The sequence below is a fragment of the Papio anubis genome, chromosome 4 (genome assembly GCF_008728515.1).
Source record: "Papio anubis isolate 15944 chromosome 4, Panubis1.0, whole genome shotgun sequence".
Taxonomy (NCBI): domain Eukaryota; kingdom Metazoa; phylum Chordata; class Mammalia; order Primates; family Cercopithecidae; genus Papio; species Papio anubis.
In genome coordinates, this window is record NC_044979.1 from 67,508,519 (window position 1) to 67,526,894 (window position 18,376).

The window sequence follows — 18,376 nt, forward strand, 5'->3', positions numbered from 1 at the left end:
TGCTGTAATTCTAGGCTATTTCTAGACTGTTGCTTAAGTAGATAGATGGGTAGTTTCCCTGGTTAGGTGCTAGAATGCTTGTTGTGGGCACATTTTAACTCAATATTTGGAGGAAAATATGACAGTAAACACATATCCTGACAGCCAAGAGAGCTGGTACTGACAGGAATAAATATTCCAAAACTTCTAAATTCTGGACTGCTACTTTTATATCTTTATCTCTCCACACATTTCTCTCCCCTTGAATGGGTCTCTTTATCATTCTTTTTAAAGTTAAACATCTACTCTCTATTTGTTTGTAGGCATTTAGATTGTTTATCTTTCTAAATCAACTGACCTATTTCCTCACATGGTAGATACTTCTAAGAGCTAGAGAAACAGATGACTTGGCAAAATTTGAGATTGAGATTTTCAAAAGGTTTCCCAGATCAATGTTCCAGGTCAATTTTAACTCCTTATCTTGCTGAACTTGGGCCTGTTGCCATTCTTCTTAGAGGGAGAGGAACTAATGTGTAGTGCTTAAATTCACAGACTCAGTGCTTGAGTTTGAATCCTAGGCACTTTCTAGCTGTGTGAGCTTAGGCAAGTAACTTAACTTTTCTGTGACTTTTAAGTTTCTAAACACAGTTTTGTAAAATGGAGTTCATAATAGTACCCATATCAGTGGATAGAAGATTGTATTAAATGGGTCAATTTTGTAATACTTTTAGAACAGTCTCTGGCATACAGTAAGCACTCAAAAAGTGTTAGCTACTTTTTATTGTCCTGTGTCTGTATCCCTGTAGCCTTAAGGGAAAATGTGCTCCCTGTGGCAGCCAGGACTCCCTCTCATGGCGTTGTAAGTTTCTAGCAGGGCAGGAGAGAAGGGGATCCTAAACACACACTTGCTTGGGTGTACGTTGAGGTGAGGAAACTAGTGGACATTTTCACTTTTTAAATTTTCCCATTCCCATAGTGATGACTAGCAAATTTCTAGGAAAATTAAAAATAATTTTTCATCAGTACAATTTGATATTTGTATTTGGTCTAATCCATTTTTAAAAATGGCTGAAAGGAAGATAATGCACAACAGATAGAGTTTTACTTTTCTCACAACCTAGGGAATCTAGAGTATTGGTTCAGTGGCTCAGGGGTGTCAGCACTTTGACTCTGAGATTCTTATGGCCTTTTCCTCATGTTTGTTACCTCTTTGTCTGTTTCCTTCTGCCTGGGAAAACAAAAGCTTACCCAGAACTACCCTTCCTACCTCCCTCCCTCTCCTCATAACCAAGAACTTTCTGCTAAAGATCTCATTGGATAGAAATGGGGCACCTGCAAGCCCCAACTGCAAGGGAGTTTGGGAAAGTGGCGAATAGAATAGTCAGAATTGGTCTAAACAGATCATGCTGTTTTGCTTGGAACTGGGTACTGACTCTGAGCATTCTTAGGCATCTGTTTTCAAATAAAGTATGGGGAGGGATGGGCATTAGCCAGAGCATTAGCAATGTCTTCTATAGTGGCTTTCATACTGGTTAATCTTGCCTATCTCAGTGGTAAACACTTTTACTTGAATTATCTTCATTATTAATAAACAATAGTATAAATAGGTATCACTTTTTTACAGTGCAGAAAAATGAGGCAGCTAATAGGTGGTGAAGATGAGATTCAGGCTAAGGCCATCTGATGTCACGCTAGTGCTACCCCCGACCTGTCCGTGCAATTATATTAGAGCTAGAGGCAAAGTGATTACCTGACCCTTCCTTGAGAAAATGAAATGTGATTTGTCAGGCTATTACTAGAGAGAAGAATCTCTGGAGTCTTCTATATGAGAATCCTGAACATTGAACTACATGTCATAGCAAGTGACCCAGAATCTCTGAGAAGCACAGCCTCCCTTTTGAGCCCCTAGGTACATTCCTCTCTGTCCTCATTTGAGGAACTCTATTTTGATCTCTTTTATCCTTCTGCCTGGGATCTCTTCCTCTGTCAATTTATGGCAAGTTCCAGTAAAATGTAACTCCTACAGTGTGGATGACCCTGTACATTCTTTGACTTGTGACAATTACCCTTATGTAATGAAATCTTTTCGAGAAACACATACAATCAGCATGCCTCTTTTTGGTGTAGGGAGGAGCACAAGGTTCACCAAGGATGCGGTCACGTATTTACCACTCTGATTGCACTTACACCTGGTTTGAGACCTAATTATGCCATCAGTTCTGGCCCAGATGTCTGGCTGTGCAGCTGCAGGGAGAGTTGGTGCTGGGCTCACTTACAGAGAATTTAGTGGAACTCTCACAGAGAATATCAAGGAGTTCCTTGTTTAGGCTAGAGAAATGCTAGGGCTTCTGTTTTATTACCACTCTTTTTTTTGGCAGCGGCAGGCCTGGGTATACATCGGGGTAAGCATGGTAAAGTATGATGCTCTAGCATCTGGCAGTTTGTACTGGGGAAGAAGATGCTTTTCCTTGTAATGTCTCCTGTCCTCCACCAAAAATTTCTAACAGTGGTTTTTCTCCTTTCCAATCTTCAGCACAGAAGTGAAAAGCCATTCTGTATATCGGACAAGTTATTAACACTTCAATGTAAGGATTATCTGGTCTACTCATTAATTCTCAGAATCTGGGAAAGTGTCAGGGCAGCTATGGAGACCTTAGTACCTACCTCTATAGCAGGGGGGTCAGCAAAGTTTTCCTGTAAAGGGCCAGATAGTAACCTCTGCCTCTTGGGTTCCAGCAATTTTCTTGCCTCAGTCTCCTGAGTAGCTGAGATTAGAGGCATGTGCCACCAAAATCAGCTAATTTTTGTAAGTTTAGTAGAGACGTGGTTTTGCCATGTTGGCCAGGCTGGTCTGGAACTCCTGGCTTCAAGTAATCCGCCCACCTCAGCCTCCCAAAGTGATGAAATTACAGGTGTAAGCCACCGTGCCCAGCCAACAAGCATTGTTGAACATCTACTATATTTTAGGCACAGTGCTAAGTGCCTTCACAAATTGTTTCTGATTTATTCTTCATCTCATGAAAATTCTTATATACAATGCTGTTTTGTGAAGAATTAAAATGAAATTGAATGCCCTCATCATGCAAATGATTATTATTCTGTTACAGAAGATACTTCAAGACTATATTGTGGAAAATAAAAGATTTTAACCTTATATTTATGTTCAGAGTCTTGGCCTAACAAATTGATGGCATGTTTGCCAGTTTAAGCTCCCAATCATTCTTACTGGAAACCCCATACCAATAGTTTCTTTGGAAATGTCCTTGTTTGTTTGTGTGATGGGCATGTGGGGGTGGGGATAGTAATTTAAAAGTAATTTAGAATGAGAGATAAAGCAAGACCTCACTGACAGGTGACATTTCATCAGAGATTTAAATGATAGGAAGGTACAAGTTGGAAGATTTTGGAGCAGAGATTTCTAGGAACAGTGACAGTAAGGGCACCACCTCAGAAGTTAGCTCCTTTGTTAGAAGAAGGAAAGGTGGTCAGAGGGATCTAAAGTATAATGTAGCAGGAGGACACCAAGAGGTAAATTCTGGAGATAGCTAATGGTCGGTTAGATTATGAAATAAGGCATGTTAAACACTTAACACAGACCCAAGAAGGTACTAACATTAGCACATAATAAACAAAATTACATCACTGAGTTTGAAGAGTCAGAACTGTTTCCTTATGGTTGAGTTGAAGGTTAGGAATTAGCCAAATGGACATGCATGTAATTGAAATAGAAAACAGGTTTATAGAATTATGTCTCAAGTTTCCCTCAAGGTATCACAGACAAAATAATTTGGGATCAAAGGCCTCATAATAAGCCCAGCAAGGGCACATGGCTGTCCATAACCCGCTGACCACGGGTGGGTTGGATCTCTTTTGGTCTTCTATAGGGATTTTTAAAACAATCTCAAAATGCTGATAAATTAAAGGGTTTGATTACCAAGAAATACTAGCATTTCGAATCATAGAATATGTAGAGCTAAGATATCTGACATATAAGCAATTTGCTCTGAACAGAAATAAAGAAAACAGAAATAAAGAAAACAGAAAGAAATAAAGAAATAAATAAGAACTTAGTAGGACAAGAACAAAACAAATCAAAACAAATTAACCGAGCTATTAAATCTACAGAGCCCCAAAGAAGCTGTATGTTCAATGTAATCTGCAGTCTAGTTGCTTGACTGCTGGAGCCTGGCACAGCAACTAAGGTTTTGAGTCACAATTTGTGAAGGTGCTTCAACAGTAGGGTTTTAAATTTCAATGAATGAAGGCAAAAACAGGATTCCATTAATATGACACGTTTGCTTTGCTAGAAATGTGTGGAAATATATCTGTGAACAGGAAGTAGCAAAGTAGTCTTTTCCATGGAAAACATGAAAACCATTTTGAACACATTTACTTATGATAGAAAAGTGGAAATGACAATTGCTGCTGCAAATGCAGGCACAATTGACAAAATGTAGACAGAACATTATCCTGATGAACCTGTGCAATGCATCAATCCATCATACAGGCCATTTGCATGAGGTCTCTGCCCAGATTTTGAGCACTGGCACAAAGTTTATGTGAGATCACCATCAAATGCATTTCACATGATGTAGTAGTAAGAATATTAATGAGGATTGTGCAGTTATGAATTTGCATAAGCACAGCAAATGAAAACACTTTTAGTGCAAATAGGTTTAGTTCATTATGGGCATCAATATTATTAGAAATAAACTTTACACAGTATAAATTTGCTCTTATAAAATATTTACTTATGAAAAATTTGTATTGCTACTGGTAATAGTGGCTTAGTAGTATATAATATAGATAATTATTCTAATACATAGAAGATCTTAACAAACTAAACAAGAAAGACTTTCTTATGGTTACTTAAGGAAAGAAATAACAGCAAATATATATTTGCCAAGAACTTTGGTTGAATCTAAAGCATAAGAATGACCAGGTTTTAAGTGTGTCATGAGGTTTTAGCTGGTTTTTATATCTGATTCATCACAACCATTCTGTTTTACTTTTAACCGTAATAGCAGTTTCTCAATTACACTAAGAAGAACATAAAAGTGGTGAGGACAAGGGTTACCAGGGCAGTGACACATACTTGGGGTGTGGGTATGGGGAGAGGTGTGGCATTCATTTTCCATCTCTATTATATCCTTTTATTTCAGAGATACAATTAGAAATAAAAAATAAACCACTATAGTTACTTCAAGCACAAATGATGACTATGGCCAAGGGTATAAAATGATTTAATTGCATAAATATTATCATTCTTTCTCTAGTAGAAATACTTTCACTGTACCTGCTTTGCTTTAAAATTTCTTGGAAGTTTTAAAATAAAACAAACAAAAAGCTTCCCTCTATTGACAGTAAGTGGTTGAATCTTACTTCAGTTCTGCTTCTTCTATGAAGTGTATCTTAGTTGTTTGCAGCTGACTGGTCTCTAGCCAGTCCCCTCTTCCCTAGATGATATAGCTTCAAAGGCCCACTTCTGGCATTGTAATATTGGTCAGCTTTGCTGACCTCCCATCAGATAAACTTGGCCTTTTCAATCTCAAGGGGTAAGCCTAGTTCTCATGTACCTCTGATTCCCAAAGGCAAGCTAGGGCTGAAAAATTATTTTTTGCCATGTGGCAAAATGAAGTCATCAGTAGAAATATATTTTAATCTTTTTTCAAAGTTGGCTTATTTGAGTATAAAAATAACTTGATTTTAGAAAACGCACTCTTCCTTTTCACAATTTTGGTTCGTTCTTTTAGCATGATTTACATAAAACTGGAAGCATTAGGGTTGAAGATACCCCTTGATAAATGAATTATGACTAAAATATCTGTCCAAGAAGAGCAAAGGTAGCTTGAAATCCATCCATTTATAATATTTTACTTTCTGCTAAAGGAGAATTCTTCCAGGAATACCATATGAGATAAAGAGTGGGAAGAAAGCCTTCCCACAGACTGTAGAGCAATAATTTTTTATGGTAACCAGTTCATGTCCTATCCTATTTCTGTAATCATTTTTGACAAACTAGAGCAAATTCTTTCACTTTTTGGACACCAGAGAAATTTGATGCCCCAAATATTGATTTTCTAATGTAATTGCAATTTCATCTGAAGGAATTACAAACAAATGGGAGTAATAGTCATATGTACATAAATTCAAATATACATCAGTTAAAAGAATTGGTGATTCCTATGTGCATACACACACAAATATTCTTTTTGGATGACCTGAAATTATTCTAATGGTTTTAGTTTTCTTCTTTGGAAAGATCATCAATTATTTAAGCTTGGAATGCAGCCCTCCAGGGAACAATGTAATCTATAAGTGGCTGAGATTTTCAATTGTATCTAGTAATTTCTCAAATATTCACTTCACTTAGCATTAGTGTTTACTGATAATTTTTATAATATCCAGGTTACTATGTCGACTTTTTTGATCACTTTAAAAAATATAATGACTGATCACTCACCAATTTGCAGAGCTATTTAATAATCTTTAAATATGCACTTCTAAATGCCCTTGGCTGGTTTGAATGTCTCTGTGTGTGTGTGTGTGTGTGTGTGTATGTGTGAAGTTCTTTCTAAATATCCACAATACAAGGATAAAGCATTTAAAAGTGGCTTAAATGCACAAACTGTTCAATTTAAACCTACGTAAATCAAGTTGGGTTCAATTATGTTTATTCCATCTGTTTTTATCATCTGCTGTTACAATAATTTATCATTTCTACATGGTATTAAAATGTAAATGAATCAAGAGAGGAAACACATCTGTGGACTGTTAGTTAATAAAACTACACTCAGAAAGTAAGCTAAGTCATAATAATTAATTAAATTTCACTGCCCATATATGCTTGTAATTATATATTTAGTGTGCATTTGCATAATCACATAATGGGATCTATATGATTCATGCTCTGCTGAGCATAATCTGGATGCACAAATCATCAATTCAAAACTGGAGCAGCGTATAAAGACATCACAGAGACTTTTTTTTTTTCAGGAAATGATGTATAGGAAGTAAATAAGGAATATTTAAAAACGTAAGTTACACATTCTTATGTTTAGCAGAGTAATGATGGAAAAGACAATCTAAGTAACAGATAAGCCTTGGCTTTTTTTTTTTTTTTTTTAAATTTTGTTTTTAAAAGTACAATGCTCTTTCTCTCTTGCCAGTAGTGTATTTAGTAACTTTTGATCAGGGAAAGGTTTACTCTTTCAGAGAGGTGGTGTGAGCAGGTTAGATTAGGTATTGTTTTGGGCCGTGTTATATGTAAAGAGTGTCTCACTCATGAGAATTTTTTACTGAATCACCTTCCAATTATTCTAATCTTACAATCAATTAATTAAAAATGGAGCCTAGATAGTTGTTTTAGGACCGTATCCTGGGGCAAAATTGTGCATACTGGCCTTAAACACTAAGATATATGCAACTTAGGACATTTGCTGAAGGTGACGGGACAATTTTTAGGAGTGACACAGCAGGCAGCAGAGCTCTAGACAAAATCTATTCTAGGCACTGTCCACCTCCACCTCTTCAAAACATAGTCCTCTCCAGCTGCCCTCTGATTAGCTGATCAGAATAACTCTCAGCAAGTTGTGAATGACAGACTCCACTTTCTCAGGCATATTTGCACATTGAAAAAGAAGTTTGTAATTCAGATAACTTTTGAAAATGCCAATTTGTTGAAACCAGTTTCCTACCTGGTGCCCTTTTCTTGTTCATCAGGGCCTCAAGTTCAAGTGTCAACTCCCAATGCATTTAGCACTGCTTGGCAGGCTCACCATCGTTCAATCATCTTTTCTTTCCCCTCCTCCCTTCCTCATCTCACACCATTTGTCCTTCTGTTATTTAAGAGTTTAATACCAAGAAACCCCAAGTAACATAAGTTGAGTGTGGCTTTTTTTTTTTAAGGGAAAAGTGATGTTGAGGACATGACTGTTTGAGTCTCACAATTATATTCTTACCTCTGCTAATGTCAGATTAAGGAGTAGGTCAGTTGCCTGGCTGTTCCAACTACCAATAAATCAGAAGTTTGGTACATCAGTTAACTCAGATATCCAAGGACAATTTGTTTTATAAGTGAACAATAAAAATTGTTCCTCCTCCTGCCAAAGAGATGGTGTTTGTGTATGGAAATAAAAACGCAACCCTTATCATAGGCACCACCCACTGATTTATCTACTAAGCACTTTTTCAATAGGTTAAACAGATTCAAGTGGCAAGCTGAAGCAATAGGGCAGGCCACCAAACCAGAGAACAACCAGACAAGCCGTTAGTTGAAATTCCAAAACTGAAGAGTTCAAACATTACTATTTATTAATAATAAGTGTATTTGTTTTGGTATTTACATTTTAAACTCTTTTTGGAAAATACACCCATTTCTCCCCTAAAAACCTCAAACATTTAAGAAAAACCTAAAGACGGAACAACATCTACAGAAAAGGTGAAAATACTTTGTTGTCATGGAAATGGAAGAAAAAAATTAAAACATATTTTGAATAGGCCTGATGAAGAAAAAGACCAACAACTCTCACTCAAGCCAATTTCAAGTAAGTTAAAATGCTATGATGCATCAATATATTTAATAATCACTTATTTTGAACATAAAGAAGATATATGATTTTGATTAATAAGTTTCTCACTGTCTGTGTTAAACATTACATCCTAACTTTCTTCTTGAATCTTCTTGTCATCAGAAGCAAATTCTTTTATCCTGTATGACTTCTCCCTTTTTTAAACTTAATTTTGAAATAATTTTAAACTTACAAAAATCTGCAAAAAGAATCCAGAGTTCTGCATACCCTTCACCCAGCTTCCCTCTGAAAAATGTTTCTGACAATGTACAATCGATGGACTCCTGGAATGACTTCATTCAACATAAAGTTATCTCACACAATAGTATTTCTGACAAAGGAAATCATTTCACAGTAGAAATGAGCCCATAGGCCACAGAATCTACTAGTCATACATATACCTTATCACCCAGAAAAAGTTGGCCTCACAGGCGTGTGGAATGGCCTGCTAAAAACTCAATATTATTCACACTTGAGGACAATAAGTTGGTGATGCTGTATTACAGCATACTGTATATGCTTTGAATAAGCAGCAAGTATATAGTTATTTTTCCCCCATAGCTAAATCCAAGGGGTAGAGGTAGTAGTAGGAGCAGTTCCCCTATTATATTTGATGACCTTTCCCTTTCCCACAACTTCTCTCCCTGGTGACTTTTTACACTAATTCCCACACACTTTGTTGCAGATATTTGAAATGTCTTTGTTATTAGAGAAGAATGCTTCCTTTGGGGTGAGGATGTAGAGTGGCATAAAGATAAATTATTGGATTGAATTGGAATTGAGATTACCACCTGGCTATTTTGGGCTTCTTGTTCCACTGAACTGACAGATATGAGGTTGCTAAACTGGCTGGGAAAACTGATTCCAGTTGACAAGGAAAAGTTGGATTGCTCTTGCATCTGAAGACGTCTGGGACCCAGAGGATTCACTTATTACTTCTATATGGAACAGCAAATGTCAATGAGAGACTGGAACAATCCAATAAAGGCTGGACTAGTAGAGGCTTGGCCTCTTTAAAGAAGAATGTGTATCACTCCACCAGGTAGAGAATCTCTACTGTCAAGGTGCTGGCTACAGATATGAAATGGAAGGTGGGAAAATAATGTGTTTAAGTGGTAACTGTCATCATAATCAGTTACTAGAAGGTAGAGCAGAAAAGATATGTTATTTTAGGTATATATTATGAATATAAAGTTTGTATATATTGAGAAAGAATAAAAGCAACCCCTGATGTCTGGTAACTGGTTTAATACTCACCGCTGGGCCATGTTATTCTCCTGCTGGACATGAATGAACTCATGAAACATCACCATCAGACAAGGTCACTCTGAGGCCATGTTAAAGTGGGACAAAAGCAGGGTAACTGAGTAAGCCACAAACTACTGAATATCTCCCTCTCCCAGACAGTATGAGTGACTGCTGCTTTCATTACAGATTTGTCCTCATTCTACTCTGCTCTCTGTATAGACAAGATTTACTAAAATACTCAGTCTTAGAATTACCCCTGCTTTCTGACAGGATTTCATTTCTCATGAATTCCTGTTTTGTCATGTCCTATCCAAATCACCCAACTGAAGCCCAGACCCTCTCCTAGAATAGGTTCTTTCTAACACCCTCTTACTGAGATGCCCAGATAAGCATTCTCTGTGGTATGTGTCCTCCTCTTCTGCAACAGTACAAGCCTGACTTGTTCATCTTATTCACCTGATGGTCTTTGGCTGAAGAATGTTAATAATGTTAACCATTCATTTTTCTTTCCTCCATCCCTTCTTCTACTACTGTTTCACAAAAGGATTGTTATCTTTAATTTCGTTTTTTTTTTAAATTTTTATTTATTTATTTTTTTAAGTAGAGACAGGGTTTCATCACGTTGGCCAGGCTGGTCCCAAACTCCTGACCTCAAGTGATCTGCCCACCCCAGCCTCCCAAAATGGTGGGGTTATAAGTATGAGCCACTGCACCCAGCCTACAATTTAGTTTTTAGGTTACAGAATGCTCTGGTAGGATTTTGACTGAGCTAGATGAGAAATTAACATTAATGGGGCATCTTCTCCCTGTTTGAAGGTGAGGGTGAGGGTATCTGGCTTAGTTTGTATGAGGGATGGTTCCATCGTGTTAGGCAGATACAAACAGTTTTTGCTGTATGAGACTTAAATATAGTAGATCATAGAGATTGATGCTGAAGAGCAAACATGATAAGCTGTGTAGACATTTGCCCCTTTACTTTCAGATCTAGTCCCCCTTTCCTCCCCATCCCTGTGATTTCCCAGGCTCCTTTCCCACTGGCTTACTATATAGTTTGGCCAATGGGAGACACTGCCAGAATACTGGCAAGCAGAAGCTGGGGAGAAGCTGATGGTGCTTCCATTGGTGTTTAAGATAGTGGCTATATCTCCTTTGTGGTTCTAGATTCAGTCATAAAGCCCCTGTCACCATAGTCCCTAATCCCTGGTTCCAGCTCATATGAGGAACCTCTATTCTTTGCCTTTGATAACATCATCAGCTCCATTTGTTCACCTGCCCTAAAAATGGTGGCAACATCCTGCTGTGTTTATTTTCTGTTTGCTTTAACCTTATTTGTATTCAGTTCTTCCAACAGGTCTTTAAATAGTTACCCATATTGTTTCCTTTATTGACATACTTGGATTGAATAATGTTTTCTTCATTTCACCTGAACTGATACACTCAATAAGCCTAAAATTTGCAGATGCATTTAAATACCTTTATAGAAAATAACGACTCTTGTCACCAATTATTTTGATAAGATTACATTTTCCAAAAATGGGACAACTTAATTCTAGAAAGCTTAAAATGATTTTTGATAATCAAATCTTATGGAATTGCAAACTGCAAAACGTAGATGCAAAATCATCATTTCCCTCACATTCTTTCCTTATTGTTCCTAGTTAAGCAGTTTCATTAATGCTTATAAATATTTGGACCATATAGCTGAAACAATTCTTAACAGTTCTTTCCTAATAGGGATTGTAAAACAGACGTGACAAGAGTAGAGGGCTAAAATGAACTACAACTTTGCTTCTTCTGCCCCAGAAGCTGGTTGAAGGACTTGCTTCTCTTCCTCATGATGCAAATCTGCCCTGACTTTAGCAGGAGTTATGCACAAATCCAGCTGGAGGAAAGAATCTTACTTTTTTTAATTGTCTCAGTGGATACCTGCCTGGATTTGTTTTATCAAAGTTAAATGATACCCCCAAGGTGCCTTCAAGATCAGAATTGAGTAAGGCTCAAACACTGGAAATATCTGTAGGATATCTCTGGAGTAAGTAATCATCTTTGTGAGCTGCCTCATATCTAAGTAAGGAGAAATAAAATCGAAGGGTAGGAACAAAACAATTAGTAGAAAAACTGTTATCTCTAAACTTTGGGTACAATTTATCAATGGAGTCGTGTTGATTCACCATTTTTGTTATTTTTGATTGGTGGCTAAAGTTATAGCCATAGCTGGAACTTCCTTTTATATAATATTTACATTGTGAAGAAATAATTCAATTCATAATAGGAGTGTCATTGATGAACATTCTGCTTAGGTTCAGTAAAATTAAAATCAAAATTCTACTCCCTCTGTGCTAGTTATCATGTTGCAGAGAGCACGATGCTCCAGACAAGCCTAGGGAAAGGCTTGCACCCATCTCTGGAGCTCAGGGGAATACTGTTTCCCTCTTCGTTTTTCACTATATATTCAGTAAATGGGCCACTTGTGGCCAGAAAGAATTAATGCACCTCTTTAACTGCTCAAATTACCTCCAGGCAGTGACTTAGAACTGTGAAAAACTCCAGCTCAGGGTCTTTGAAGAGCTTTGAGTAAGTCCAATGAAAGCAGTCACTAAGAAGCAAGTAGAAATATATGCTATTTATTGAAGTGTTGAATATGTTTATTATATGAGCCAACTGGCCATGGGGAATTTAAAACTTTTCAGCAAGTAAACATTCAAACCAGATTCTTTGTTTGTCCCTCTATCTTCACATGCTCTGAGGACAAACCATTTTATAGCCTGTATTTTCTCTTATTCAGGACAGGTTTCATCCATCCCTTTCCTGTTACTTGTTTAAGAGTCAGGAGAGTGAGTAGAATCACAGAGAGAAGACAGTAATCTCAAGGAATTAGTCTTAAGCATGGAGGCAAGGAGAGTGCTGTTGTACATATAGGCCCAAAGCCAGGGCTTAAAACACATCAAACCACAAGTCATTTTGGAATTTGAATAAAAATGAGAAATGTAACTTTATAATATGTTTTGATTCACACCTGTTTTCCCACCTCTGGGCCATTCCTCCTCTTCTCCACAAATCTATAGATTATTGACATCTGAATATTTAGGACAAGTCTTTCCTTGACTTTTTCTGACAACAGTCTAGCCTGTACAGATTGCCTTTCTTTGCATTCTCATTGTTTCTATTATCTGTATCACTTTGAGGTAAAGTGTTAGGTATTTAATCAAATTCAATCAATATTAGTTACATGAATAAGTCAGAAACAATCTTTTTTTTTGCCTTGCGTTTGTTTGAAAATCGCATCATTTTTGTGTCATTTATGCTTTCTCTGCTTAAGCCTCATTTCCCTTTCCAGACTATAAACTCATTGAAGGCAAGGATTAGATTTTATATCACTTGGATACAAGGATTCCTGCAATCTTCAGAGTGTATATATATAGAGAGAGGTCAAAAAACACATACTTTATGATTATTGATGACCCCATCATTACTATTTTTGGGGGGTGGGGAGACAGGGTCTCACGCTATTGCCCAGGCTGGAGTACAATGGTGCAATCTTAACTCACTGCAGGCTTAACCTCTTGGGCTCAAGTGATCCTCCCACCTCAGCCTCCAGAGTTGCTGAGGCTACAGGTGTGTACTACTGCACCAGGCTAGTTTATATTTATTTTTTGTAGAGACAGGGTCTTACTACATTGTCCAAACTGGTCTTGAACTCCTGGCCTCAAGCAACTCTCCTGCTTCGGCCTCCTAAAGTGCTGGGACCACAGGCGTGAGCCACTGTACCTGGCACCATCATTACTTTTTACTTCATGATAAATCAACTTGTGGTGGCCCTGGGACAGTCAAAGATTATGCAATGCTGTTCTTCAGGACTGGTACTCCATCACAGAGCAAATGATCCAGCTCCCAGGAGCCCGGGTGATTACCTTGTTAATTTTCCATGAAAAAGGCTCACTACTTAGCATCGATTTGATCTGTATTTCTTCAGACATAATGTTGCTCCTCTGAGATTGGTGGGTCATAATTTACCATTATATTGTCATTTTGAAGGGTATAATGTCTTAGAATTTCCATTTTTGGTAAAAATATTTTGTTTCAATATGGTTTTTTTTTGCCCCATAGAGCAGAGTTTCTAAGTGATTTAAAGCATGCTCACAACCTTTATCTGAAGAGGCATTTTTCTTTTTCTTCTTGCATCTGCCCTTAGAAATTATGAAAGTTCAGAAATGGAAATAGGTTGTGCATTTGCTTAAGCACTGCTATTAGGTTTGCTTACTACTGCGGGTTTCTGGAAATTCAAATAAATGAAGATGGTTTAATATTTTCAGAAAGAGCTTCTTTCTTAAATGCCTCAGTATTGATAAAGCCCTTTTCATACAGAACAACAGGGCCTGCAGAGATCTCAGGGTTTATATTTTAACTTTGAAAGGAACAAAAGCAAGAAAATACTTTGAAGGTCCCCTTGAATCTAGTCAGTCAAGCAGATATTGATGGAGCACCATCTGTGTGTCCCTGTGCTAGGTCCTGGGATACATATAAATCAGACACAGGCTCCACTTGAAAGAAATGTAGGTAGTTTGAGGCAGGAGCAGGAGAAGGTGGGCATTCCAGTACAGGCAACATCATGTACAAATAATGGGAGATGCCCAATGGCATTGACATGTAAACAGTATGGTGTGCTTGAGATGCTGTAAGCTGTTCAGAATTGCTGGAGCGTAAAGTGTGAGAAAGGCATAGCAGGAGATAAGATTGGAAAGTTAGTCCATCCATCTATATCATGATGGGCTTTTCCTGTGATGCTAAAAAATTTGGAATTTGTTCTCTAGGGCATTGGAATCCAGTGAAGTATTAGAAGCAGGGAAGAGACATTATCAGATTATCATTTTAGAAATTTCACCTGTGTTGCCATGAGGTTTGAAAAGAAACATAAATAGAGGCAAGAAACGCTTTAAGGAACTCTACAGAAGTTTATGCAGGAAAGGGAGCACCTACTGCACCTCAGTTTATAGAAGAGTAACAGTTATGTTTTGTGTTGTGGTGACATTATTCTCCTTGATAGGAATTCATATTTTCTGTAGAGGAAGATAAATTTATGTTAATGGAAAATTGTCTTTATCCTCACATATATTTTATCAATTATTTCAGTATCATCCATTTAATATAGTGTGGAGTTAACTTGTAGAAACATCTTCACAAATTCATATAGAATGCAACCTATGATAATAAAAAAATTAATGAAAATGGAAATATTTTAAATTGATTACTGAACATTTCTTCCTGCGTGTGTAGCTATAGGAATTTTTAATATCCCAGGAATATTTAATTTTCTTAGACTGAAGTCACATTAAAAAAAATAACTTGACCAGTCCTTATTTAGAACCATGGGTTATCAGGCATTCAGAAAATGTTAAAAAATAGTTATCTTCTGTGAATGGAAATATAATTAAAAAAGAAATCTGTGTTTAGCATTTTAGGACTTCAACAAATGATGAAACCTTTCATCTAGTACCAGAGTTATTACATTCATTTAGGATATTCATAGAAAGTTCATAATGTACAATAGTCCAGAGATTATTTTACTTTTCTGTTGTAAGTTAATTAAAATTTGGAAGGAACTAGTTTCTCACTCCTCATACACATTTTTAGTGTATTTAAAAAACATAAGTAGCCTAGGTAATCATTTGGAAATATTTTGTGTTTATTTCAGTGCCTGTTAAGAAATAATGGAATGGAACTTTATTGAGTGGTACTGATTTATCAGATTACATGGCACACTCAATTCCAGCCATGTTAATGATAAAGATATGCTCCAGTACATGCAAAGCAGAGCACAACTGATGGATTTCTATGACTCTATTTTGTTTTATGTTTTTCTATTTTAAAACACATCAGTGACTTAATTGAGCATTGTGGACAGTTTTCAACCCATGATGGTATGAGAAAATAAATGTAGCATCTAATAGCAAATACTTTTACAGGACTTACTGTGTGTCTGGTGAATGCCAAGTCTTTACCAATACCAACTCATTTGAATTCACTGGTATGTTGTATTAGTCTGTTCTCACATTGCTATAACAAACTACCTGGGTCTGGGGAATTTATAAAGAAAAGAGGTTTAATTGACTCACAGTTCTGTGGGCTGCACAGGAAGCATGGCTGGGGAAGCCTCAGGAAACATACAGTCATGGCAGAAGGTGAAGGGGAAGCAAGGCACTTCTTACATGGCAGGAGGAGGAAGAGAGATCGGGGGAGGTGCTACACACTTTTAAACAACCAGGTCTCATGAGAACTCACTCACTATCACAAGAACAGCAAGAGGGAAATTCACCCTCATGATACCATCACCTCCTGCCAGGCCCCTTCTCCAACTCTGTGGATTACAATTTGACGTGAAATTTGGGCAGGGATACAAATCCAAACCATATTATGTATCATCCCATAAATTATGCTATTACATATAGAGTTCATGTCCCAATAGTTTTCAAAGCCATTTTTACCATGAAAGAGAGGCTCAGTAATGTCCCAGGAATAATCTTGAAGACTCCTTAATAGTCTAGATTATATTTATGAAAAACATGGTTTACTTCTCAATGTTATAGTACAAATTCAGTTATTTCTTTTATAGTTATAAATAGTTTCTTTGAACTCCACCTTCATACTGACCAGGAGGCCCAGCATTTCCATCATGAGCACACTCTCCTTTGTCAAACTATCTAAGCACCTAGGAAATCAATCCTGGTGTCACTGTTGATGCTTAGTGATATGATTTGGCTTTGTGTCCCCACCCAGATCTCACCTTGAATTGTTATAATCCCCTCGTGTCAAGGGCAGGACCAGGTGGAGATTATTGAATCATGAGGGGGTTCCCCCATACTGTTCTCATGATAGTGAGTGAGTTCTCATGAGATTTGATGGTTTTATAAGGGGCTTCCCCCTTGGCTTGGCACTCATTCTCTCTCCTGCCACCCTGTGAAGAGGTGCCTTCCACCATGATTGTAAGTTTCCTGAGGCCTCCCTAGCCATGCAGAACTGTGAGTCAATTAAATCTCTTTTCTTTAAAAATTGTTCAGTCTTGGGTATTTCTTCAAAGCAGTGTGAGAACAGACAAATCATACACTTAGTCTGTACAGTCCTAAGGTCACTTCTCCACTGGAGCCGGGGCTCAATTCTGCAGGCAAATGTGCTTCTTCTTCCATGGGGGAAACTTGAAATTCACTCCTCGACTCCTACCTCAACACCACCAAGTGCTAAGTGCTGCCAAAGCATCTGTATACTAGGCCTCCCAGGACCCCACCTCTGTAGTTTACCCTTTTTGCCCAGCGATTGTTCCTCTTTGTCCTCAATCGCTCCACCAGGCAGGCTGGGCCCTGATGGTCTTCCAGGATTGGACATACATTCTTCAGAAAACAATTCTTCCTCTGAACTCCATATGAAATTAATATCACCAGCTGAAATGGGCTGATTATTTTAGGGTTCTCATAACCATAATCTGCTACAAGACTGTGGTCAGGGTTATCTAATATACTCTAACAATTTTCCCTGGTTTCAAGTTTTAGTGAGTGGGCATTAGGATCTAAATACTCTCTATTCTAAAAGATCCTTGGGTACCACACGTTGGCCTTATTTTGCCTTATCAACAATTTCTGAGTATAAGCGCTATGGTAGTAATATCCTTCAAACATGCCCCAATTCAGAATAGAGGATGTGTTCACCTTAAATGTGCACAAATATATTAACTTCTTAATTGACCATTCCCAAGATAAAGTATAAAACTTCTCCTATTAAAAACAAACCAAACTACATTACACAGTGTTACACCAAACAAAACTAAACCGCAGGCAAAAGCGAACAAACCCAAACATTCCAAACTATATCAAGCTACCTACTTATATGTAAGGTTATGTGATCTTTTTTGCCTTAAAGATATTCTATGTCTCCCTGAGCTGGATTTGAGCTTCAAAGTCCATTATCCTGATTAGAACAAACAATTCCTTGTGTAAAAGATACTTTGACCCTGTACTACTTAAGAATTAAGATTAAGCCTTCTTTAAAACATTCCTAAACCCTGCAATATTCCCTACTCTCATTCTTCTTTCCATAGAGAAAGACAGTTAAAATGGAGATGAAGAGAGGGCAAGATACGTGTTTGTGTGTGTGTGTGTATGTGTGTGCATGCTTAAATCCTTGGCTCAAAGAATTGAGAAGCCACAAAAATTATAGAACAATTCTAAGAGGTGAGAAGGCAATTTTTCAAGGTAAAAATGTCTCACAAAGGGATTTCCTTTTGTGTTGGCTTGCTAACGGGTTTCATACCCCGCACAGTGCATCATTTGACATATGAAACAAAACCCATGGGCATAGGATTTTTAGACCCAGCTGTTCAAAGCAATCCCAGATCAAGAATCCTGTTTCTTTCTCCACTCTGTGACTTAAGGGCCCATCTTATTATTTTCTCAGTATTCTGGGCACCTCTCTCTCTCCTTCTCTCCAAAGCTCTTTTTTAAAAACTTATTATTAAATAAAATGTTCATCATAGTCATCAACTTACACTTCACATCTTACCTAATGCCTTTCTTTCTAGTGTTGGGCAGTTT